The sequence below is a fragment of the Xenopus laevis genome, chromosome 7S (assembly GCF_017654675.1).
Source record: "Xenopus laevis strain J_2021 chromosome 7S, Xenopus_laevis_v10.1, whole genome shotgun sequence".
NCBI lineage: Eukaryota > Metazoa > Chordata > Amphibia > Anura > Pipidae > Xenopus > Xenopus laevis.
In genome coordinates this window covers 75788666-75814529 of record NC_054384.1, presented here as the reverse complement: position 1 = coordinate 75814529, position 25864 = coordinate 75788666, and positions in this window count along the sequence as shown.

Genomic DNA, 25864 nt, shown 5'->3' with positions numbered 1-25864 from the left:
TTGATGACATCTGTGACACCAAGCAGCACATCTGAAAGATCACCATATACCTCCATTATAAGGCAGAACAGGTATGGGATCTGTTATCCAGAATCCCATTATCCAGAATGATCTGAATTACTGAAAGGTAGTCCCATAGACTCCATTTATATGAAATGATTCATGTTTTAAAAAGTATTTCGTTTTTCTCAGTAATAATAAAACAGTACCATTTACTTGATCCCAACTAAGATATAATTAATCCTTATTTGAGGCAAAACCAGCTTGTTGGGTTTATTTAATGTTTTAATGTATTTTTATTAGACTTAAGGTATGTAGATCCAGATTATGGAAAGACCCCTTATCTGGTAAATCCCAGGTCCCCAACATTCTGAATAACAGGTCCCATTCCTGTACTCAGATTCACATACATTTAAAACATTAGCACACTACTTTGTCACAATTGATAAATTATGTTATCACAATACAATATATGGATTATGTTTTCTATTTGTAATATTTTATGCTACTATATTAGAACCCCATCCAATCTGCACTAAAATAAAGTAGTTGGGTACATCAAATGCAGAGCAAGACAAGGAAGGGAAGTATATTGAATAAAAGAGTGCATTACAAAACTTGGCTTAGCAGATGCAAAAGCAATAGGAAATATATTTACAATGAGATCTACTAACCACTATTTAATGCAATCTGATTGTACAGAGAGATAGAATATGTGCCAAGAAACTGCTATGCAGCAATCATAAACCTTCTGGTGTTCATTTCACTGAAACATTCATCACACTAAGAGGAAATTTCTAATTTTTTATTCAAGTATCCAATAAAACCTTTCAGCTATTTAGCTGATAAACGGGGATGCTTCTTATATTCTGCTCTTTCACTGTCTGGAGTTCATTTCAGCATGTAGAAATGGGATTTGTGACCACAGAAATGGAAAACTAATATTTATCAGAGAATTACTGATAGGGGGTTATTTATCAAAATCTGAATATGTCAGATTTTTTAAATAAAAAAAGTCTGACCAAATTAGAATCCACAATTCACCCTTATTTATCAATAACAAAACATGAAAAAAATTCAGATCTACAAAAACTACAACTTTTTTGGTTTGTCTCAATGAACCAAAACTTTTCGGATTGTCATCCAAAAAAAATGAATTCTTTGGATTTGATGCCCGAAACATCTGAATTTTTTATAAAATTGTCAGAAAAGCCCAAAATTTTTGGATTATCGCATGAAACCCAGCACAGACAATAATCTCTTCAAATTGCAAATAGGACCACTCCCATTGACTTTTAAAGGACCTTGACAGTTAGAAGATGGAGTATTTTCGGATTCTGACTTTTTGCAGCCCTGGGGTATAATAAATATCGAAAAAGTTTTTTTTTTCACTAAAAATTTGTATTTTATAAAAAAACCTCAAATTTTTCGTGTTTTTTAGCTTTTGGACTTTAATGAATACCCACATTCATCTTTGGTGCCTTGCATAACCCCAATCTTTTCTAAGTGGAAAGATTATTGTTCTGACTCTCTTTTACCCCAACTTGAGATTTTCAGCCAAGTTGAAGACCAGCAGAAAAAAAAATGTCAACATCATTGCCTCAGTGGAGTTGACTAGTTGCTGGGAATGAAAAAGCTATTATTTGTTTTAGTGATTCACCTATCTGCTTTTCTGATAAATAAATCATCCACCTACCACAGATGTAAGCATGTTGGAACTCCTGTTATTCCTTTGGGTTTTAAATTCCTTTTATTTTAACAAATTCTGTTTCTAACCCCAGTTCTTGAATCCACTCCACAGAGACCCACTTAAAGAGCACCCATTTACGGTAAACTATTCACAGGAGTTAGCCCCATTGGAGTCCCTTGGGTTTTATTTATACAGGCTGTGTACAGGTGTGACTAATCAACCTCCACCAACCTCAAACTGCCTGCCTAAAACCACAGGCCTATCATAAGGACTTGTTTCTTAGTTTGCACTTTATTTTTAATCTTCTATTTATTCACTTATTTATTTAATCATACGCTTACAGTATAATTTGGATTTCAGTCTTCACCAAGCCAATTACATGTGTTTTGTGATGCTAGGTGGCCATTAAAAAGATTTATATCTTAAAAATAAAAGTACAATGGAACAAATATAGATCAACTCCTGCATCAAAAGCAAGAGAATAATGGTCAAATAATCCAGTTTAATAATCCTAGTAAAAACATTACAAACTAAGGTACAGGTGTTTTAAAATGTATAACCTTACCACTTAAACTGAGCCTAAAAATACCCATTTAGACATACAGTAAGATCAATTAAAACACAACAACAATCTTAAATGTTAAATTTTCTGCAACACTATTAAGTAAAGTTAAATTGTGGTTAACATCATCACACCATCATACATTTGCTTATATTCAAACAAATATTCAAACAAATAAATAAGTTACACAATTTCTGACCAAATGTGCATGGATGTTTCCCCTTATTTATCAATACATTTTCTTAAAAATGGCTTGTTTGGAAAAACGTCATGAAAAAAATCTGAATACCGCAACTTTTTCACTGAAAACTGTGACTTTTTCGGATTTGATGCCCGAAAACTATGAAATTTAGTTAGGATTATTTCCCAAAACTAGTGATGGCCGAATTTGGGGCGTTTCGGTTCCCCGAAAATTTGCGAAACGGCAAAAAATTTGTGAAACAGCACCGGTGTCTCGTTTTTGACGCCAGTGTCCATTTTTACACCGGCGTCCGTTTTCTTTATGCCGGCATCCATTTTTTTGCCACCGGCGCAAATTCGCTGGTGAAAATGCGCCAGCGTCCATTTTTATTTGACGCCGGCGAATTTTCCGAAAATCCGAAAAAGTCACAGTTTTCAGTGAAAAAGTTGCGGTATTCAGATTTTTTTCATGACGTTTTTCCAAACAAGCCATTTTTAAGAAAATGTATTGATAAATAAGGGGAAACATCCATGCACATTTGGTCAGAAATTGTGTAACTTATTTATTTGTTTGAATATTTGTGAATTCGCGCCTGGTGAATAAATTCGCCCATCACTACACAAAACCCAACGCAGATCACAATATCTTTGGGACTTCTCCATTTGACTTCTACATGATCTCGGCAGGTCTGAGTTGGAATATTTTTTATTCTGACTTTTAACACCCTCAGGGTTTAATAAATCCTGAAAAATTCAAGGTTTTTTTCCCATTACAAATTGTGTTTTTCTCCTTTAAAAGGCCAATGAGAAGAAAATCTGACTTTAATACATAACCCCTAAGCTTTCAAACCATTAAATCATTTCTATAATTTACAGCATAACAGGAAATAATAGTCGTATGATATTTAAAAAGTGAATTAGCTGTAATAACTTTAATCACACAGCATTATATCTAGCATAGTAAAGCCTTACCCAAAGAAATGTCCCCATAGATCCTGGATTCGCTGAATAAAAAAAATTGTTGTGCGCCAAAATATTCGGAAGCCAATTGACTTTAATGCATTTGGACAAAATAGTCGCGCGTAGTCTATTGTTATTTTTGCGTCATCTAACACACTAGGTATGGATTATCCTCAAACATTTAATATACTGTGAAACACAGTCCTTGAGAGAAGTAGAGGACATATGGCAGAGGAAATGCTAATGATGGCTGTGCTTCTTTTGCTTGATAAGGAGATCAACATTTGAAAAGGTATCTCTAATCTTTGCATACTGATTTCCATCTACACTGCAGCCTAATGTAGTTCCAGGTTTACAGGTTCTCTACATATTATTAAAACATTGCAATCTAATTTTCTCAAGATGCACAGCATCAAGAAGAAATGATGTGCCTTTTTTAATAGGATATCATTAAATAAACTCATTTATTGGTTTCCTTGAGTAAGTGTACTAGTAACTGAATTTAGTCATATGCAAATATGACAGACATCCAAATATGAATTAGCTGAGTGTATTCTGGCCTAATTTGGCCACTTTTGAGAAGGGCCAAATCGGCCTAATCCAATGGCAAAATTGCATCGTAAATATTAAGACTCATGGGGAGAGGACTGCATCAATGAGCCAACATGTCCCTTACCAACAGGATTTTGAATCTTCCATAATAGATGTCTGACCAATAGTGATGGGCGAATTTGCGCCGTATCGACGAAAAATTAACGAATTTTGTGCGAAAAATTCGTAAAACAAATTGATGCCGATTTTTGGACACCGCTGTCTGATTTTTTTTTTTTTTTTACACCGGTGAATTTTTGCGGCTGTTTCGTGAATTTATTCACCGGCGGCGAATCACGCAAATTTGCAGCGAATTCGTGCCTGGTGAATAAATTCACCCATCACTACTAAGCGTCTAGATAGCTATCTGTTGTGCAAGCCATTGAAAGCAACCCATACACAGACCAATAATGCTTGTAGGATTGTTAATCTTTCATCAAATATTGTGAATAGGTTTAGAGTCTTATTTAAAAATGTTAAATCAAAATAATGGGAAAGCTCAGTGTACTGAATTTAATTGCAAAGCTTTTTTCCTAGTCTGGTGCCTTCTTTACAAAAAAGATGCCAATTGAGAAAAAAACAAACACACCACCCAGCCTCCATCTTACTTACCTTTACCCAGGTATTCTTAGCATAGAACTGCACAGATACAGTAATGTTAAATCTGAAAATGTTACTGAGCTGCTAATCCAGATTCTAAGGGGCAAATCCACTAAGACGCGAAGCGCCGAACGCTAGCGTTAATTCGCTAGCTTTTGGTATTTTCGCTACTGCGCAAATTCACTAACAAACGCTGGCGTAGTTTCGCTAGTGTTACTTCGCAACCTTACGCCAGGCGAATCTTCGCTAGCGACGAAACTACGCAAATTCACTAACGCGCGCAGTGTACTGAACGCTACCTTTTACGCTAGACTTCCTTCGCCACCTCAGACCTGGCGAAGCGCAATAGAGTAGATAGGGATTGTTTCAAAAAAGTAAATTTTTTTTCTAAGTCCCAAAAAACGCTGCCGTGTTTTCTACATGATGGCTGATAGGCTGAAAAAGATCGAAAAATTTTTGGGGCTCCCCTTCCTCCCCCCTACATTTCCTGACTCATGGCAACTTACCTAGACAGTGGGCACATGTGTAGGGAAAAATAAAATTTTTATTTGCAGATTTGAAGGTTTTCTAGGCATTTGTAGTGCAGATACGTATTCCTCCATTGAAATTTGAATTTCGCGCCGTATGCAAATTAGCCTTCACTAGCGCAACTTCGCTTTATATAGCGAAACAACGCTAGCGCAACTCCGCAACCTTACGCTACCCCTGTGCGCAACTTCGGATTTTAGTGAATTTGCGAAGCGCTGGCGAAACTACGCCTGGCGAAGTGCGGCGAAGTGCGGCAAAGTTGCGCCTGGTGATTTTAGTGAATTTGCCCCTAAGACGCTTATTTATCAACATTTTAATTTTAGTGGTTTTAGAGGTTTTTGAAACCATGACTAAATTCACTTTCTCCACCAAGAATGTCATGAAATTTTTTAAAAGATCAAAACAAAAAAAAGCACTGAACAATCTCAAATAAATTATGAATACCTCTAAAAAAATTAAACTAGCAATAAAAATCTGAAAATCTTGAAAAGTTCAAATCGAATAAAAACTGCCTGATTTGTCAACTTTTACTTGGCAAAATTTTGTCTTAGAGGCTGTGGTGGTTTTTACACGGGGAGGCCCATTTATCAAAGGTCGAATTTCAAATTCAAGTAATTTTTTTTTTTACTCTAATAAATTTGAATATACTTGAAATTTGAATGGGAGGTTATTTAAGAAAAAATTAGAATGTGTAAAACTCGAATGAATATTAACAACTCGAAAACTCTAATCATTTTTAAAATCCAACTAAACTCGAATAAATTTTTAGGGCTTTTAAGAAATATAGAAAAATCATAAATTTTTCGAGATCCTTGCAAGAATTTCAATTGTTAGTAAATCGGCCCCTATTTCGGCATATTTTGCCTGTGCCACTTTTTAATTTTAAGAAAATCCCCATTATTAAACATGTAACTTTTTTTGTTCAAAACTGATACAGTCAAGCTGACTGCTCCTTTATTTACAGTAGACCAGAGAATGAGGTGCAAAGGTTAGCAGGAATGAACACACAGATTTACATATTTTTTTGTACACACAAGCAAGGTAGACCAGAATGATTCCTATATTGATTGCTATGCAATCACTCGTGTGTCATTCTCTTATTGGAGACATAAACCTTGCATTAAACAGACTCTGAGTGACTGGTATCTGACTACATTCTGTTAATTTGCATTTTTGCTTTTAATGCTGCCTTCTACAATACATAATATATAGTATAAAAGCTGTAGTTTGATCATTTGTGTTTGGCTAAACATTACTATTGCCACATAATAATTGCTAAATTAGCTACATTTAGGGGCAGATGTATCAATGGTCGAATTTCGAGGGGTTAAATCCCTCGAAATTCGACTGGGGAATAGAATCGAATAGAATCGAATAGGCAATTCGGGCGAATTTACGCGCTGGTGAATAGTCGAATTGGCGAATATTCGCCAGGCGAAAAGGCGCCCGATCGAATATTCGCTCGAAGGATTTTCGTTCGATCGAATGCCTTTTTATTCGATCAAAAACTTGGAAAACAAGTCTATGGGACTTTCCCATAGGCTTTTAAAGCAATTCGGTAGGTTTTAGGTGCCGAAGTAGGCAGTCAAAGTATTTTTAAAAGAGACAGTACTTCGATTATCGAATGGGCGAATATTCGCAGCGTTTTTGCGCTCGATCCAGTACTTCGACTATCGAATGGCGAATAGTCGCAGCGTTTTTGCGCTCGATCTATTCGAATCATTCTACTCAGGCGAATTTACGCCAATACGATAGTCGAGGAGCACAAAAAAACACTCGAAATTCGAAGTTTTTTAATTCGAATCCTTCACTCGAGCTTGATGAATCGGCCCCTTAATGGTTTGTGTGGAACACAGCAGTAAAACAAATTCTACAGAAGGGTTTAAAGGAAATTAAATTTCAGCAGCTATAGTAGTTTGCTGAATATTTTATGCTTTGCTGACTAAGTATGGTCATACTATATGAATTTAAATGGAAAAGGTAAGATAAAATTGACGTAATGTGGAACTAAAGATGGAGGAATATTTTATTTCATCAATAGGCTTACATTTCCAAAAGTTTTTCAATCAGAAAAGGATATCAAATGTGTAGGCTATTTGTTGGCATCTGGTTTAAAGCAGGACATGTTGTTTTATCCACTTTGATAACTAGTAAGATAACCATAGAATAGCACAGGAATGGAATTATTTATGCTCTCGCTCACTCTCTAGAGAGATTGTGCTCTGCCTCATAAATATATGTTTTACTGAGAAAACTGTATGTCTGAAATGAGTGATTCAGCATGAACCAGCAGCAAAACTCAGTTTTGTCATATTAGGTTATAACCTGAATATCTGACCTTAAAACAAAAAAGGCATCAGATCTCTAATTCTACCCTGAGATATTTAGCACATTTTCAGAAATACAGCCAATGCAAAATTCACAGCTTTCTGGCATTCACAAGTAAGATTTGTTCACATTGGCAATGATGAAGCTGAAACCTTCTTTCAAATACAAATCACCATAAATAGGTATCATTATACACAGTGTGCTTGCACAATAAAGACGTGTGATCTTCAGACACAAAGAATCCATTGTGGCAATGAAAGCAAACAAATCAAGGGCATATAGCAAGAAGAAATGCGCTAACGACAGGTGCTACCATAAAGCCAGAATACTGTAGAAAGCAACGTGTTTTACATTTAGGGGCAAATTTATCAAGGGTCGAATTTCGAAGTGGAAAATACTTCGAAATTCGACCATGGAATAGAATCCTCCGACATTCAAATTCAAAGTCGGAGGATTTTATTTATCGTACGATCGTATTCCAATACTCCGATCATACTTCGAATTGTACGATTTTATCGTACGATTTTCCTTCAAATATATAAAACGTAGAAAATTGCTCTGGAATGCCCCCATAGGCTAACATAGCACTTCGACAGGTTTAAATTGGCGAAGTATTGAAGTCGAAGTTTTTTTTAAAGAGACTTCAATTATCGAATGGACAAATTGTCGAATGATTTTTACTTCGAATTGAAGTAGAAGTGAATTCAAAGTCGTACTATCCTATTCGATGGTCGAAGTATTAAAAAAATTACTTCGAATTTCGAATTTTTTAACTTCGAAAATTCCCTCAAATTCACTTCGACCCTTGATAAATCTGCCCCTTAAAGACAGTAAAATAAAAGTGACAACAGTAAAAGTTGTGCACACTAAAATGTCAGAAATAATGCAAGGTTGTGAATTAAAATATCATTTAGTAAAAAATATATATATACACATAAACGTATAGTATGTATACATACACATACAGTACATATACATATACATACAGTAACACATATGCATAATAGATCTATAGTTAAAAAGGTTAACCACATAACAAACTGTGCACAGGATATAACCTTTAACTGAAAGAATTTACTGGGCAATGTAATAAGAATTTCTAAGAGTCAAAAGAAATAAAGTGTAGTAAACAGACAATCCAAGTAAAAAGAAAACTGGAAAATTCCAGCAAGAAATGCTTAATAGAACGTTTGTTTGTGTACAGTAGCTACAGCGTAACCAAACAGGTTAAAATAGCAGCACTGTCTTATTTACTAACACAAGCACTAAACTGCACAACTTAGTAACCCATATAAACCAAACCTTGCTTTAAAATTATGCTAAATAGTAATGCTTGGCTGCTTTAGGTTACTGTACTGATGCGATGTAGTTGACCTCCAGTGTGAAACTTAGCAGGCTTTTTTTGGCATTAGCGTCTGTCAGTACCAGACACTAATAAAAGTAGCTGCACCATATTAACTTAAAAAGGTAAGGAAATGGCAGGGAAAGGTAGAGCAAAGCAAAACCATTATGGTTTCATAGAAATGTTGGTGTTGGTTGTAATTAAAAATTGTGCATTTAAGACATTCAGATTAGCTGGGAAATCTTTAATCAGGGACAAAGAATCCAATAAAGCATGTAAGCATGTAAGCTCAGGGCTGCTCCGGCCATGAGGCAAGGTGAGAATCTTGCCTCAGGCGGCACGGAGCGGCCAGTTACCAGGGGCGACAAAAAGCCGCCTCTGGTAACTTTAAGAGCCGAATTTCCGTTTTTTAAAAAGGAAATTCGGCTCTTCTAGCGCAGCGAGCGCAATAGCGCTCACTGCACTAGCGATGCGGCCCCTCCTCCACCCGCTCCGACGCTAGTAGTTAGAAGAGCGGAGCAGGAGGAGGGGCGGCATTGGGGCTGCTGCCTCAGGCGGCAGCAGCCCCTGAAACATGCCTGTGTAAGCTACAATGAAGAATGATGAAGAATAATGTTGCAGAGAAGAGTAAAATAATATACTATGGAAGTAGTTTAAAAAAAATGAAGCAAGAAGTGGTGGGACCTTTAATATCAGAAGGAGGTAAATTGGTTGATGAGAGCAGGGAAAACAAAGGAGTTTTGAACTGTTCTTATTCATCTATTTATACAACTTATGAACCAGTTAAGGAAGGCTGCATTTTAATAGGCAACTTTTAATAATGTCACTTTTGAGAGCTAGGTGACTCAGAAGAACATTTTAAATAGAATAGAACATTTTACAATAGTTGCAAGTTCCAGGACCTGTTGGTATTCAATCTAGGGTACCAACTTAAGTTTTGATGTAATATTCCAGGAATCTTTAAGGTCTATCTTGGTGCAGAGAGAGATAATGGCAAATTGCTAATGTTGTACCATTAAGGAATCTTGTTTTTAGCCAAAAAACAACTAGCCCGTTAATAAGGGATAACATACATTTCAAATCACGATATTATGAGCTTTTCCAAGCACAGTTTAACATGCAATAGATCTTGCCAGACAAATTGAATTTCATTCTAAGAGGAAACCTAGACATTTTGGCAGTAGTGGATGTGATCTACTTAGATTTTACTAAAACATTTGATTCAATACCACCTTAATTGGTCAACATTTGGGGATTTTGGTAGATAACTGTGTAACCCTAGTTAAGTTAAGTCAATGGCTTCTAAAATACAGTATTGTTTTGCATTAAAAAAGCATTCAGTAGAAAAATATAATCATTATTTTGTTAATAGATCCTTGACAAACATACTATCCAAGGGTACAGTGATCATAAAATCTAGTTTAGAATAGGTATGCTCTTCATAGGATTCTTTATCTTTCTGAGATGATAAAGAAGCCTATAGTGTTTTTAAAAAATCTTCAAACCATTGTGTAATACGTAATACCTCACTCAACAATTTATTGTTATGTTGGTCTAATAAAATGGTAAATCGTTCTCAAAACACCAAACTCTTTTTCTGTTTGCAGATATGGTTACCTTTTGAATCATCCAAATATGGATACGATTTTACTTGCTTGACATGAATGGGAACATCAATCGAAGTTTAAACTTAAATGTGTCTGCAAGAATATTCAAATATATGTACATTAAAATATGTATAATAGTCACAATAACCAGGAACTATTGTTACATTTTCATGACATTGTAATTGCTACTAGATATCAGTATTGACATTTGGTCACATTAACTCCTTGTTACTATTTCCATATAGAACCTCTGAATGAGACTTTATAAATGCTTTGCTTATCTTCACTACTTCTCTATGGCATGAGCCCAGGAATCCATAATAATTTTTAGAGGATGCCATGCAATGAAGGTGTTTGCAATGCCTCCGGAAACAAGATTTTATCTTGCACTTAAGAAAACAAACCTCGCCATAATGCTTTTAGGCCTGATATGGTTTTACATTTATAGTCTATGTCCATATTTTATTGTACCATTTCCATCTGTTAAAACACAGGATGTTTACATTGATGTTTGTGAACATGGGGTTTTTATACTTTAATAACTTTTCTTGTAAAGTGCACACAACAGCTATCATTGGGACTGGAGTCTATTATTGTTGTTATTTGGTTAAGTTTATTTAAATAAAGAGCCCATATAATTTTCAGTGTAATAACAATGAGATAGAGCGAGCTGTCCCATTCATTAGTGAAAACAATGAAACAGCTGTACCCGCCAAAAGACCACCTTACTGTAACCATGCCTGCAGGTTCTCACCCGACATTTGAGTTTATCTGAGGGAAGTGTGACATATATACCACAAACTGAGAAACAAAAACACACACACAATAAATAGTGATCGCCGAAATTCGAGAAATGGTGAAAAATTTGCGAAACGGCGCCGGCGTCTCGTTTTTGACGCTGGCACCCGTTTTTGACGCCGGCGTCCGTTTTTTTCTACGCGGCGAAAAAAAATTTTTTGGCGACGGCGAATTTTCGCGGGCGTTTTGCGAATTTATTCGCTGGGGGCGAATCGCGCAAATTCACCGCGAATTCGCGCCTGGCGAATAAATTCGCCTATCACTAACAATAAATGAGGGCAAGCATGTATTCCATGTTACTGGCAAGAATGAAAAGAAAAACATAAGCAAAGGGGGGCCCTCGACACACACACTGCTATTTAACAAATTACTGGTTACCTGTGCAATGTTATCCACAGGGACATTTTTCTCATGATGTTTAGACCCTTGTTGTTCCATGGCTCATTTAACCTGTCATGGAAACAGATTAAACAGGTCATTTAAAATATGAATTGATTTTTGGTTTTGAAATAGTCTATGATCAAAGACTTGAGCCTCGTAGATAATGCTACTACTTCATTTATAAATGTACCATTCCACATGGGGACATACACATTGACAATAAGAAAATAAAACACCTTGCCAGTCCCCACATGTAACTGATTATATATAGCTTGAGATGTGTCACAACTGAGCCATAATGTGCTAGGACCTAACCAATAATCTATTTCAAAGTCAAATAGTTTATATATATATTGAAGGTGCTTAATGTAAACTTGTCATTTGATACAGAAAACTAATATATACATTTCATCTTTATATAGCATTGAATCTGCCAGTCCTGTTATTTGTTCTGCTTGCTTATTTTGAGAGCCATATAAAATTGAATTCCCCTGCCCCCATGCTTATATTACTGGCATTGCTGATCTCTGCTCTTCTGTTTTCCCCGCAACATTCCAAATTGTTACAATGGAATCAAGTACCAGTACTGTGGCAGCAATGATTCATTTTGTTCTGTGAAAGAGATGGACAGAGCCATTACATGAATACTTGAGTCTTGAGCTGTCTTTCATTTGCATACTAAAAAAATGTAAAATCAGCACACCAATATTGACCTTGGATGCTCGTTCATCAGATCATTGGTGATGTGTTTATCTGCCAAAAATTGAATAAGCTCAGTCCTGCACCTCTGTTTGTTGCTGTAATGGCACGTGATCCTGTTTACAACACTGGAAAGGAAGTGATGCAAACTCAGCAGATATGGCGACTGCAAGGAAGAGGGAACAGGTGCGCTTGCTACATTAATAACTACAGTACGGTGGCAAATTGCAAAAAAAAAAAAAAATAGTGATATAATTTTTAACAGTGATGGGCGAATTTCTCACGGTTCAATTTGACAAAAAATTGTGGGAAATTCCTGAAACACTGAAAAATTCATGAAACGCTATTTTGAAGCCGGTGACAATTCTGATACAGGCAAAAATTTTGACGGCGACGACAATTCTGATGCTCATTAAAGTGGCGAATTTTCGCTGCAATTTCACAAACTTATTCGCTGGTGTCAGAACGCGAAAATTTGCCGCGAATTCGCACCTGGTGGATATATTTGCCCATCCCTAATTTTTAGTACAAAAATGGCATATATTTGTATGTCTTGCTTTCCTTCTCCTTTAAAGACAAATACAACAAGACTTCTGCATTCAACCCATTATCAATATATTTAAGACATTGAGACATTTTGCTTCTTAAGAGAGCAAAAAATGTCCTCCCCTTTCCACAAAACAGGGATTGTTTGTCCATATATTGAAATATATTTAAACTGGCCAACTGTGTCAAAGTTTTGACCCGTTTCGTTTCGCCAAAAATTCAGAAATTTCTTTTTATTTTGACGCACAACGCCATACAAGTCTATTGGCGTCATTTTTTCGGCAAAACAAGGCGAAATAATTCGCCCATCCCTACTACTTGCATCTGATTCATTAAGAATTCAATTGTTTCATTATACATTTTACACAGGGACTACATTTTACTTGCAACTCACTTGCATTCAAAGTTATAACTCCCAAATATGGTTGCCCTTTTATTGGCCACCAGTGGGATCACCTGACTACAGTTGGAAAGGGTGGGAGCTACAACATAGAGCTGGCCATGGCTCCTGTATAAACTATAGCAAACAAGGGAAATTTGAGCTCAGTAATAATTTTTAAACCAATAAGCGAGGTTGTTGTGACCACAAAATTCATACTGACAAATACAGGAGGTTCTCTGTACTACACCCATTATCAATATATTTAAGACATTGGGACATATTGTGCATTAAGCTACCAAAAAATGTCTTCCCCATTAAACAAAACAGGCCTTAAAAGGCATCATATTTTTATTTACACAATAATAACTTTTTTCATAAGCATTCTTATTACATACATTCACTCCTTACTTCCAATACTGGATGGGGTTTCTATGTCCCCCAAATTGGGCTTTGAAAAAAAAATATATTTTGGGACTCATTTTTTTGAAGTATTCCGACATCTAACTAGGAAAATAGATGCCCATGCAGCTGCTAAAAGCAATGGCATGTTAGGGACATCCTGATGAAGGGAGGTAAAAACCCCCACGAAACGTTGATGCACAAGTGGTGACAATAAAAGGGGCAAGCTCCCCACCTGCGACAAAATTGTTATTGTGCAACGCACTTCCAAAACTCATTTGTATGTGACTGACATGTGCCGACCATCTAGAGGGATCAGCAGTACCAGGCAGGAGAAACATAGGAGACGAGGTGCGGTATTCTACAATGTTAAAGGATAATGTATAATACAAATTGCTTTCCTGTCAATAAAGTTTTCTATGAAACATTTGACTAAAGTAAGGGGACTGATATATTAATCACAATAGTTACCACTCATTAAAACTTTACTGAGCCTGAGCTCTCTTTTAGATTGCAAGCTCTCTCGGCAGGGCCTAGTTGATGTAGAAGTCAATGGCAGAGGTCCATGAATCATTTGAATAGGTTAATTGCCTTCCTGACAGGTTTTTATGGGAGGAAAACTCGATTTGAATTTTAGATTCGAATTTTAGACGTTCAAGTTTTTTCATAACTACCCTCCCATTCAAGCTTTGAGGTGAGTACAATCGAATTTATTAAGTTCAAAAAAGTATTTATTAAGTAACTAAAATTCACAAAAATTCTAAATTTGACCTTTGATAACAAAGCAACTTAATGTCATTGTGGTGGCAACTCTATCAATTTAACATTACGTGGATTTGAAATAAAATCAATCCCTCATACATCCTAACTGTAACAGAAGCAGGACTTAGAGCAGAGAAGGACGATGTAGGGTTCATTGAGCCAGGCAGTTCCCCAATGTGGGAAGACAAATGGGAGCACTCCCCCTCTCTCACCTGCACGTGTGATTCAGCAAACCTGTGTGCTTGCACGCAGCATGCCCCCAGTCCAGGCCAATATCACATGAAAACAGAACAGAAGTTGCGGAGCATCTCGGGAGCTGAATCATAAAATCTTCATTTATTGGAAATAGTTAAAAACATAAATATCTTGGCAGTGACATGTACCCCTACGCTTGACGCGTTTCGTGGCATCTCACCACTTCCTCAGAAGCATCTGTGTTAAGATCATGGAAATGGATTGTGCTCTTTCCTAATGTCATTTCATTTGTTGTTGTTGTGATTGTTACAATGGATTTGGCCTTCCAATACAATGTACAGTACAAATACGGCTGTACTGCACATTTACTTTCTGTGTCGGGAAATCTACTACAAAACATTTTTTTAGCCTGGATGACCTGAGACTCTGCCAGCCATGTCACCAATGAACTCAGAGGAGGGAACTGATGAAAATGTCAATGTGAGACAAGGCACAGAATGACAGAAATAAGCTGCTCTGACTCTTTTTGGACCTGGACTAATATTGTTTATCCATCACCAAGGATCCACTACTGTATGTTTTTGACAAGTGTTTATTATTTTCACTTTAGTAGCACAAATAGCACAAATATGCAGTACACCGGGCATTTTCCATTGTTCAAAGCCTTATTTTTCCCTTGTCTAATAGAACTAGAACAGAGAAGGTTGGCACCATATCCTCATTAACTTCCTACAGCTAAGCAGGTTATTCTGGCACTACTGAGTGATTAAATATAAACACTTCCTCGATGAGCTGAGCCGTCTCTGTTCATAAAGCACATGAACTCTATAGAAATGCTTTATAGTATGCCAGCCGCACTCTCACTGTGACTTATGATCTACTACTTACAACCGGCTTCATTTATTATTTCCTGTTTACCTTCCGCCAATTTATAGCTGTGGCTTTCCTGCACTCCCTTTATTTATGTTGTATTACATTGGTGTAGTTGAATAAATGTTCAAAAGTAAGCACCTTTATAACTAAGTGTCTCAAAATAACTGTAACAATCTGTATTGTTTACTGCACATCCTGGCAGTCTGATGATTACAGAAATCTTTTTTATAAGGTGAACAAGACAGATGGTGCTGATTATGGAAGGCACCATTTCATTGGAACAGAATAAACTTTAGTTGTACATACTTACAAGTTTTAAGACTGTGTATGTAAAGCTATACACACACACAGTATAAACAGGCTTATTTTAATGGGATGGGGAATTGCACATATGCCTTAGAATATAACATTCATTTAATATATACAATCAGAAGATATTCCAGCAAAACTTAGTTTTTTCTGCTTTGCATGTGCCATTAAAGTTCCTTTACATAAATGAATGAATTATACACAATTTATTTAGCTTCAGTGATCTTACAGTGCATCAAATGTCATTTCCATTATTTTGATAGCACTTTACAAAATTATGTTTTATGTTAGTGTTGCAGGCAAATCATCGTTCCAATATCTTACAAGTGCTTTGGATAATTGGGACAGACATTGTGAGCATCACAAATATAACACAAGGGGAATAATGTTCTAGTCACATAAAAATTGTTATGAAGTCTAACATACTTGAGATGAGGGAAAACTATAGAATGTTTGTATAGCCCTTATTGAGCACTCTTAACCCTGAACTGTGAGTAACTCCTGGTGTGGGCAGCCATGTTGGGATATAATAAGCATGAGTCCTAGCTCCCTTATTATTCACATGGGTGTGATGCACATCCTTCAATATATGCCCTGATGTGGGGCACTCACTCATTATGTGCATGCATGGGCTCCAACATGGCCACTCACACAAAGAGCTTCCTCCTGTTGGAGGGGCCAGAGTGTTCAACAGGGGGCTTTTTTTATTGTTTCCCACAACTGGAATGTGGGCTCTTTAAGCCTATACCTCTGGTGAAGGAAAAAATGTTAGTCATAGGTGCACAAAAGTACAAAAAAGAACTAAAAGTACAAAAGAACTAAACTTGCATATCATTATCTGGTCATGACCTCCCCCCACACCAAGCCTCATCAGTCTGACCTATAAAACTTTAGTTTAAAAGAAGATGGCATCATATACTGGCATATTCCTACAAAGCTATAATATTTTCTACTCATTTATTTTATACAGGAGCTAATGCAAATATAATTGGAAAAACAACTTACTCCATTTGTAAGTCATAGCAATATATTCTTCATAAATAGATTTTTTTACAATATGAAAATTCTGTTTGAAAAAAGTATGACCTTTAAACATTTTAGCTATGAAAATTCATAAAATTGTTTTGTTTCCCAAGGAAATTGGTCATAATGGTTACAGCAACATGACAGATTTGGAAATATCATATATGAAAATCTAATTAAAGGATAAGGAAAATCTAAAATAGAATAAGGCTAGAAATGCTGTATTTTGTATACTAAACATAAGCATGAACTTACTGCACCACAAAGACTAATCAAACAAATGATTTATGCTTTCAAAGTTGGCCACAGGGGGCTGTCATCTTGTAACTTTGTTAAACATCTTTGCCTGACCCTAACCTTGCACATGCTCAGTGTGGTCTGGGATGCTTAGGGATCGTCATAAACAAAGCTGCTTGAGTTCTGCATGGCTGGGAAGTAAGACGGGGGCTCCCCCTGCTGTTCATAAGTATGATTGTTTCCCTGCTCAGCAGTTAGGAGCCGTCTGACAATTCCTATCCACAGCAGTAAATGAAGGGAGAATTTCACTGCATACAGGTTTCTTATAAAAATGGTACACATTTTTTAATTAAAGTATATTGGAGATAGGTTTCTTTTTCATTAAAGAAAGTAAAAATGGGATTTTATTTTTTTGCCTTTCCTTGTCCTTTAAGTTTTTGTTTTTCCTTTGAGTCTGTTTTTTTTATTCGTGACTGAAAGGTTATAAGGGAAAAACAATGATTAATAATAAATGAATCCCCTTTATCTGATAGATGTTTGAATCTGCTCTTCCTAATGGGATAGCCAGTGAGAGCTACTTGTGGTCACTTTCTGATGCAAGAAGTATAACCATATAACTTGTAAATCCTTGAAAATGGGACTGATAGAATTGGGAAAGAATCTCACCAGAACAGAGTAGACAAAGGCAAAGTAGGATCTAAGAGAAACAGTTGAGAACTGTGCAGACACTAAAACTGTTTTGCAATAGCCTATGACTAGGAAAAGGCTCAAATAACCAAAAATAATTCACAAAGGTCTCAAAGATCAAAAAGATGCATGCAGAAGCTAAGATGAATGTCAGGTCCAGGACTGTATTTACTATTTTATTTTTATACTTTATTTATATAGCTCCCACAGATTTAGTCGTTCTTTAAAAATAAAAAATATTCAATATCATTCATATCAGTGCCTAGCACAATTAATACTTGAAATCCACAATGGACAGCACAAGGATAAATTCCCTAGCTGTACACTATAATAGAAACTGAATGAGAACAGAATAAATACAGGAGCAGAAATACAGTAGTAATAGATTCAGAATTCTTAGCTACAACATACAAAAGAGAAGTGATGGATCCAGGTTATAGGTGATGCACCTGGTCCCCAGGTCATTAGTAATTTAGTATGTGTGCAAGAGGATATATTTTCAAAAACATAAAATATAAAACTGTCAAGCCACTATACCAGGTCAAGGTAAACCCCACATGGTTGCCCTAACTATTTACCTCCCATCATATTTTTCATAGGCTGGAACCTCGATGCATGATTGCTTTTCTTAGGAAAAGGAATTCAGAGGCAGATTTATCAAAGTATTAAAATAAAGCTCACAACAGTAAAATTCCACCACTTTCTATCCATTTCTGTGGGATTTTTAAGCATACAAATGAGCTTGGTGAGTTTTGAGTTTTTCAAATTAAAAAAAATAAAGAATGCACAAATTCAAAATTTGATAAATATGCACTTTCTATTCATACTTTTTGAATACATTTTTTTTAGATTTTTAGAAGCCTATTTATCAATGGGTAAACGTTAGAGCTCACCATTGGATAATTATACTTCCAAAAATCCCATAGGAATGAACAGAATATGGGCAAATTTTTCTTTGGTAAACTCTGATCTCACATTTTGAAAAATTGCTTACTTTTTGTAAAATTGCTTACTTACTGTGTTTGGTTACACCAGAAAGAAAAACTATTACTGTTTCCTTTTTTTGCAGATTGCTTGTCTTTTTGTGTATGGATTTTATATTTTTGGATTTTTTGATAAAGTGTTTTGTATTTTTCTCGGGTTATATTGTTAGTCTTTTCAATTTGACTCATCCCAATTGTAAAAAACAACAGGTAGAAAATTGCTGCTATGCAACAAACATCTTAAAAACCCAATGGATGCTTTGCTATCGACAGTTAATCAAATTTATTAAGTACTTTTATATCATTATAAAAGCAATTTTATATAAATAAAATGCTACTGGAGGTGTGTAATAAAAGGCGTTACATTAGTCACAGGTCTGGTCACCTGCAGAAACTAATTAGCAGGTAGCATTTATTGGCCACATGTTTAAAAGCCAAAGTCTTCTATAGGTTGCTGGGGATTACTGTATCTGGGCAAACATTGTGCCTTTTATTACATCCCCACATTAGGGAGCATTCTGGATTATTGGTATAGATTCCAAACATGTACTGGCAAATAATCTGAGAATGGTGACTAGAGGGCTATCAGATCTGTGCATGGTGTGTGTGGGGTGGATTGAAAGGAGGAGAGACATTTTTCATTCTAATCCATCATGACAGAACTCAAAATTCACATTAAAAAATTTACCTATTTTTTATATTTCACAAAAAAAAAAACACAATTAGACTTCCCCAGTTTTTACCTGCTGAAGTATTTCTGAAACGTGACACAATTATATTCTGTTTCTGTGTTAGCTATAAAAAAAATAAGTAGTGGTTCTTGCTAATGCTGTGCCTGAAGTATTTCATTAATAATTAAAGGGATTTATTATATTTTTCATGAAACAGTGTGCTGCTCTAAGGTAACCCTACATATTATCACTTTTCCAAACATGGTAAAAAAAAGTGTTACTTTTGAAAGAGAAACATAGTATGTTTTTAGAAGAATCAACACAACTCTTTTTAGGGTCCTGGTTATGATTAGTGATGGGCGAATTTGCGCCGTTTTGCTTTGCCGAAAAATTTGCGAATTTCACATGAAATTCGCGAAACAGCGAAAAATTAGCGAAACTGCTCCGGCATCTCGTTTTTGACGCTGGCGGCGGTTTTTGACGCCGGCGTCCATTTTTTTCAACGCTGGCGAAAAATTTTTTGACGCCGCCAAATTTTTCGGGCAAATTTTCGCGGGCTTTTCGCGAATTTATTCGCTTGCGGCGAATCGTGCAAATTCGTTGCAAATTCGCTCCTGGCGAATAAATTCGCCCATCACTATTTATGATAAAAATAATGTCAGACTGACTACTGGGTGCAGCAACAACTCTCACTCTTTGTGAACTTGAAGCACCTCTCATCAACATAAATGCCCCAAAATTCTACAGCAAGCTAGTTCACGGCACTACAGATTTTTGTATCGAGAATTATAAACATAATTTGTATATTGCGGCAATTTATGCAAAATTAAAACTGTAAGTTTAATTAATGACTACTGCAGAAGAAAAAAGCAAAAACGTAAGCATTTACCTCTTAATATTTTCATTTGGCAAACACTTTAGATACAGAATAATTCATGAAGCAACCAAGCCTGCCATTTCATTAAGAATGGAATTTCGAGCAAGGCTGTAGACTTCATATGTAATCACGCAAGAAGCTTTATTTAGACCTAATCATGGGCATTAGTTTATTATTTGCTCACTTGCCAAAATGGTGCCAGCACGTCTCTGTTCCTAGACATATTTTTCAGAAATGACAGCACTACTTAGTAGAATTAAAAGATTCCAAAAGAAACATTTAACTAACATGTTCCAGAGCTACAACTAAGAACTGCTTTCTAAAATTGTTCTACTATTACATGGACAAATGTACTAATGAATGCTCATAAAATCTAATTTAAACCACTGGAGCAGGCGGTTTAAAACCTCACACCAATGACCCTTATTCACATTGTTCTGTTGAAATGGAGTGAGGTCAGAGCCTAATTGAATCTCTTTACAATGCAGTCTGCACTAGCAGTCATTAGATGAAATATGAGGTTCTTATCAAATCCTGTTTAAAAGCTACATGATATAATTATGAAAGCAACAAAAGTATTTACTTATAGATAAGGTGGTTTATTAAGTCCTTATTCTTCAGTCAAATTGTATTTCTTGAGCAGACATTTTAACGGTAAACCAGACACTACCAGGAATTACAAACACAAAAGAGCTTATTTGCCAAGAAGACATAATATGAGAACAGATAATATGATGTACCAGAGTAGAATGACCTATAATTTGATAATATTAATTTTGCAAAAGAAATGATCCTGGGATCTAAATCAGCATACCACTCATTAATATGCTTTAAAGATGAAATATATTATAGTGAAGAGAGCACTGCAGTTTATTTCTGTTTAATTACAGTAAAATCTGTAGCATTTTGTAGCATTTTCATTGGCAATGTATACAAAGTGATTGTCAGTGAGATGGCCTATAATTATCAAAAGAAGACTAAACCCATTATAATTTGAAGCTTCTTTGATTCCTCAATCAAACTTTGCATATAGATGATAAATCAGATATTATTGTTGCATATTACAAAAACAGCATACGCTATTACACCATTTCAAAATCAAGGTGCACTCAATGTTTTCCATAATCAGAACTCTAAAAAAAGACTTGCAAATATGTGTGCTTTCAGGCTATAGACTAATATTTTTTTCATACTACTGTCTAGTAAGGAGGCCCAAGTTACAATGAGAAAAAGTATTAAAAAGACTGCATTACTGGTTTGGTCGGAGGTGTCTATACTGAAAATTTCCTGATATTGCAGATTTCTCTTAAAATCTTAAAAATTTTCCCATTTTAAAAACTAAGCTTTGTCTACCAAAAATATACACTGAAGCTAAAAGGACACCATTTGTTCTCATGTCCAAATCTTATGCTCCTTTTTTTAGGGCAGAACTCCACAAAGCAATCAATCAATATGCATCCGACAAGACGTCAGATGCGAACATCACACACTGCATCTTCATCCGACAGTCAGATGCATGTCGTTTGTAGCTATAACTTACATTATATTCTCCACCGCCGACTAGTCGCCTGCATTTCCTAGCAGCACCACCCAGCGCACTGCATCGTTTTGTGGAGTTCTGCCCTTATACAAAATCAAGAGAGATGCTGTCTTTACTTTTGAAGCCATAAATCTCCATAAACTCCATTATTCCTGCAGTCAGGGGCATATTTGCCAAAATGCTCTCAAGGGCATGTGCCTAGGGCTGTAGCTTTAGGGGGTGACCCTGGACTATCTATATGTATAAATGAAATTTTTCCCAGAAGAAAATAAATCTTCCCCATTGCTGCCAGAACATCTCCACTAAATCCAGTGGTGGGAATGAGGGGTAGTGGGTATGTTGCTGTCCTGCATGCTAATGGAAGTGACATAATGCTTACACATTACTTCACTTACACACATGCACATTATTGGTATGTGCCGATAGGGTGCACTAGGTCCAGTGCCTAGAGCGGCGCCGACCAAAATACAGCCCAGGCTGCACTTCATTTTGAGCATGTCCATGAATTGTTGGCTGGTCAGTTGTGTGTGCCCTGGAATGTCTATTTTTTAGACATTTATTTAAATTTCCATTTACTCAGGATCGTCTCATAAGTGTGCAGAATTTGAGGAAAGGTTAAAGACAAAGGACACTTATAATGAATCCCACAGCAGGTGAAGAAGTGAGTGAGATTTGCCAAGAGTATTATTATCAGATTGATCACATATTTTGGTGAACATAGTGGGGCAGATTTATCAAGGGTCGAATTTCGAAGTACAAAAAACTTCAAAATTCGACCATCGAATTAAAAAACTTTGAATTGGAATATCAGATTCGAAGTTCTTTCAACAAATTTGGCAATCCTGCAATAAAAATCGTTCGATCGAAAGATTAAATCGTTCGAATTGAACAATTCGAACTATTTTAGCGATCAATCGAAGGATTTTTATTCGATGTGTAAAGACTTCAAAAAACGTTGTTGAAGGTCCCCATAGGCTAACATCGCACTTTGGCAGGTTTAATTTGGCGAAGTATTGAAGTCGAAGTTTTTTTTAAAGAGACAGTACTTCGATTATCAAATGGTCGAATATTCAAATGATTTTTACTTTGAATAGAAGTTGAAGTAAATTCGAAGTCGTAGTATCCTATTCAATGGTCGAAGTATCCAAAAAATTACTTCGAATTTTGAATTTTTTTACTTCGAAAATTCCCTCTAATTCACTTCGACCCTTAGTAAATCTGCCCCAGTGTGTTTATATGTATGGTAATTAAGGGTGCCAATATTAAATATGAGTTTATATGTAAATACAAGGAGCTTGGATGGTAAAATGTAAGAGCTTGATTTAATGACACAGGATGAGAAATATTATGCAATAGACATTACTGAAACATGGCTAAATGAGACATACAACTGAGCAGAAAATATACCTTGGTTGTGAGGGACAGAGGAAATAAAAAAAAGGCCAAAGGCTGCTTCAGTATGTTGAGCATGATTCACGAAAGAGTTGGATGCCTTTTTGGCAACATTGAAAATGTAGGATCAATAACTCAGCAGAAAATAAATCCAGGAACTGGTTTGATTGGCATGTTAGAGGTCGGGAGGTATTATTTCCCCTCTGAAGCAAATTGGATAAAATACAGACAGGGTTTTTTACCTTTCTCTGGATCAACTAGAAACTAGGCTAAATGAATATGTTTTAATAAAGTCATATATTACTACTATGTAACATGCATGCGTACTTCCCTGTTCAGAAAGTATGTGCTTATTAACTGGAGATGATTCATAATAGTCAATTCCATGTTGATTTGAGTCCTGTTCTGCCTTTGCTATGTTAAATGGTAGCTGACACACTTCCACACTAATACAGAATATGAAAGCGGAAAGCTGAGGGATTAAGCAAATAAATATGAACCCTGCATTTAAAACAGAGAGACACTCCCATGGTCATTTTTCTGCTGCTAAGAATTATAAAGGCACGACAAGAGTCCGTTTCTGCTATATTACTAACACATCACCCTTAGAAGCTCAACCAGTAGTGAAAACACCATGCTAATTGTGAAGAACATTTAAAAACATACAACATAATTACTGTTGTTTCCAAGGTAACAACATAAGGTTTAATATGCTACTGGCTGCTCTTTTCAAAGTCCCTGATCAGCAGCTTCCAGTTGTGTCTAAAAGAGAAATCATAGCTTGATCTCTTACAGATAAAGAATTAGCCTTTTCCACTAAGAAATAATGAAAACATCCAAACTCTAGAGGTTTCAAAAGATAAAATATGTTCGTTAATTTCAGCAATAATATTCTTACACATGCTGTGCATGAAACTGAATATGTTAGAGGAGCCAGGGTTACATTTACTGTATCCAGCCTTCGATCTTTAATTATCTGTATCAAGACAAATCTTAATATAGCAACAGCATGGTTAGGTTATGTGCATGTGTAGTTAATCTTAAGGTAAAAATGTAAAACAAATAAAAGAAACTGGTAAAAACAGTATTTATCACATTCGACAGAGTAAAACATTTCATCCTGTATTGTTGGCTTTTACAGACACCGCCATCGGACTTCATGTCTCAAATCATGCTTTACCCATTGTTTGAAATTATCTTGTTTCTGTCGCTCATTTTTGTGTTCCAGACAATTCACTGCAAATTTTTTTTTAAAAAAACTATAATAGCTTTATTAGGACCTCACTATCGACTGAAGCACAGGACAAATCTTTACTCAGATGGACTTCTGTAATCCCACAAACAGAGGCCTCCCAAATACTTCAGTATCACGCAAAAACAATGCAAGCTATTTCTGTTAGCAAATATCAAGAAATGGCTTTACAGATATTGCATGGCTCTTATCTCACTCCTCTTAGGAGGCATCATATGGGTACTCTAAATTCGGATAATTGTCTGAGATGTCATCAACCCCGGGCTGATCTTGTGCATTGTCTTTGCCTATGCCCTATCATTCAGCAATTATGGGGGGAAGTTCAGATATACTGGAAGTCTCTGACACAACGAGCAAACGTTTTTACGCTAACATGGGCGATTTTTGGGATTCCCCCTCCACACCTGAAACTTTCACGCTCTGAAAGGCAGCTGGCAGAAAGGTTAATGGCTGCAACTCGGAAAACCATTCTGCACCATTGGCTTTCCCCATCTGCACCCCACTCTCTCTGGTCAAACAAAAGCTACACCATATATTTCACATGGATTGGATGGAATGCACTACAAACAAAGAACAATTTACTGACAAATTTTTTTCGACATGGATGAGTTACATCCAATCGCTCCCGATTCATACTAGACACCTAACGATATATGCGTTTAGATACACTACATGGTATGATACGGAACTATTACTCAACAATACTAGTGTCCATGAAACAGATCAGTATATTCAAAATCTCCTACGCTCGCGGGACCAAACCTCACGAACGCCCCCCAGGAGCTACCACATAAATCAGATGTTAAGAGCGAGGTATTCTTAATCGTTTTTCTTTTTCCTTTCACTGATATGTATGAGAGAAATAATGTTGTGTACTATAATACGTTAGTATATTTTACAATGTACCATTAAGAGGAGATTACTGCTCTGGCTATCGTGTGTGTACGTTCAAATTGTATTGACAATGGATTTATCCATCGTTCTTTTCTTTTCGTAATTCCAAATTCCTTTGTATTTGTTTATATTATTTGTTATAAAAAATTTTCAATAAAGACATATTTAAAAAAAACAAAAAACTATAATAGCAATAATCTTATATACTAACTGTGTAACTACAAACTCACCCATCCCAAGGTGGATGTGGGTGGGCCATGGCTGCTGGTGTCGAAGTTTTTTCATGTTGTGCTCAACCCCATTGACTTCCAGTAGGCAGGCAATCAGAAATTCTATAACCCCTACCAAGTCAATTGGAAACAGAGAAGCCCAAGGAAGGCAGCTTTCCTCCCACCCATCCCTTTTTCTAATGCAGCCTCCTGTTTTTTATTCCCTTCTTTATTATAATCAATGTTGCTATAATTTGTATGTGATGTGTTTCTCTATTGTCTATGTGTGTCACAGCTTTAGGGATTTGTGCACTGCCAAAGGTACTTTGGATACAAATCTGTTGATTTAAGCAGTGGGGTTGACGGT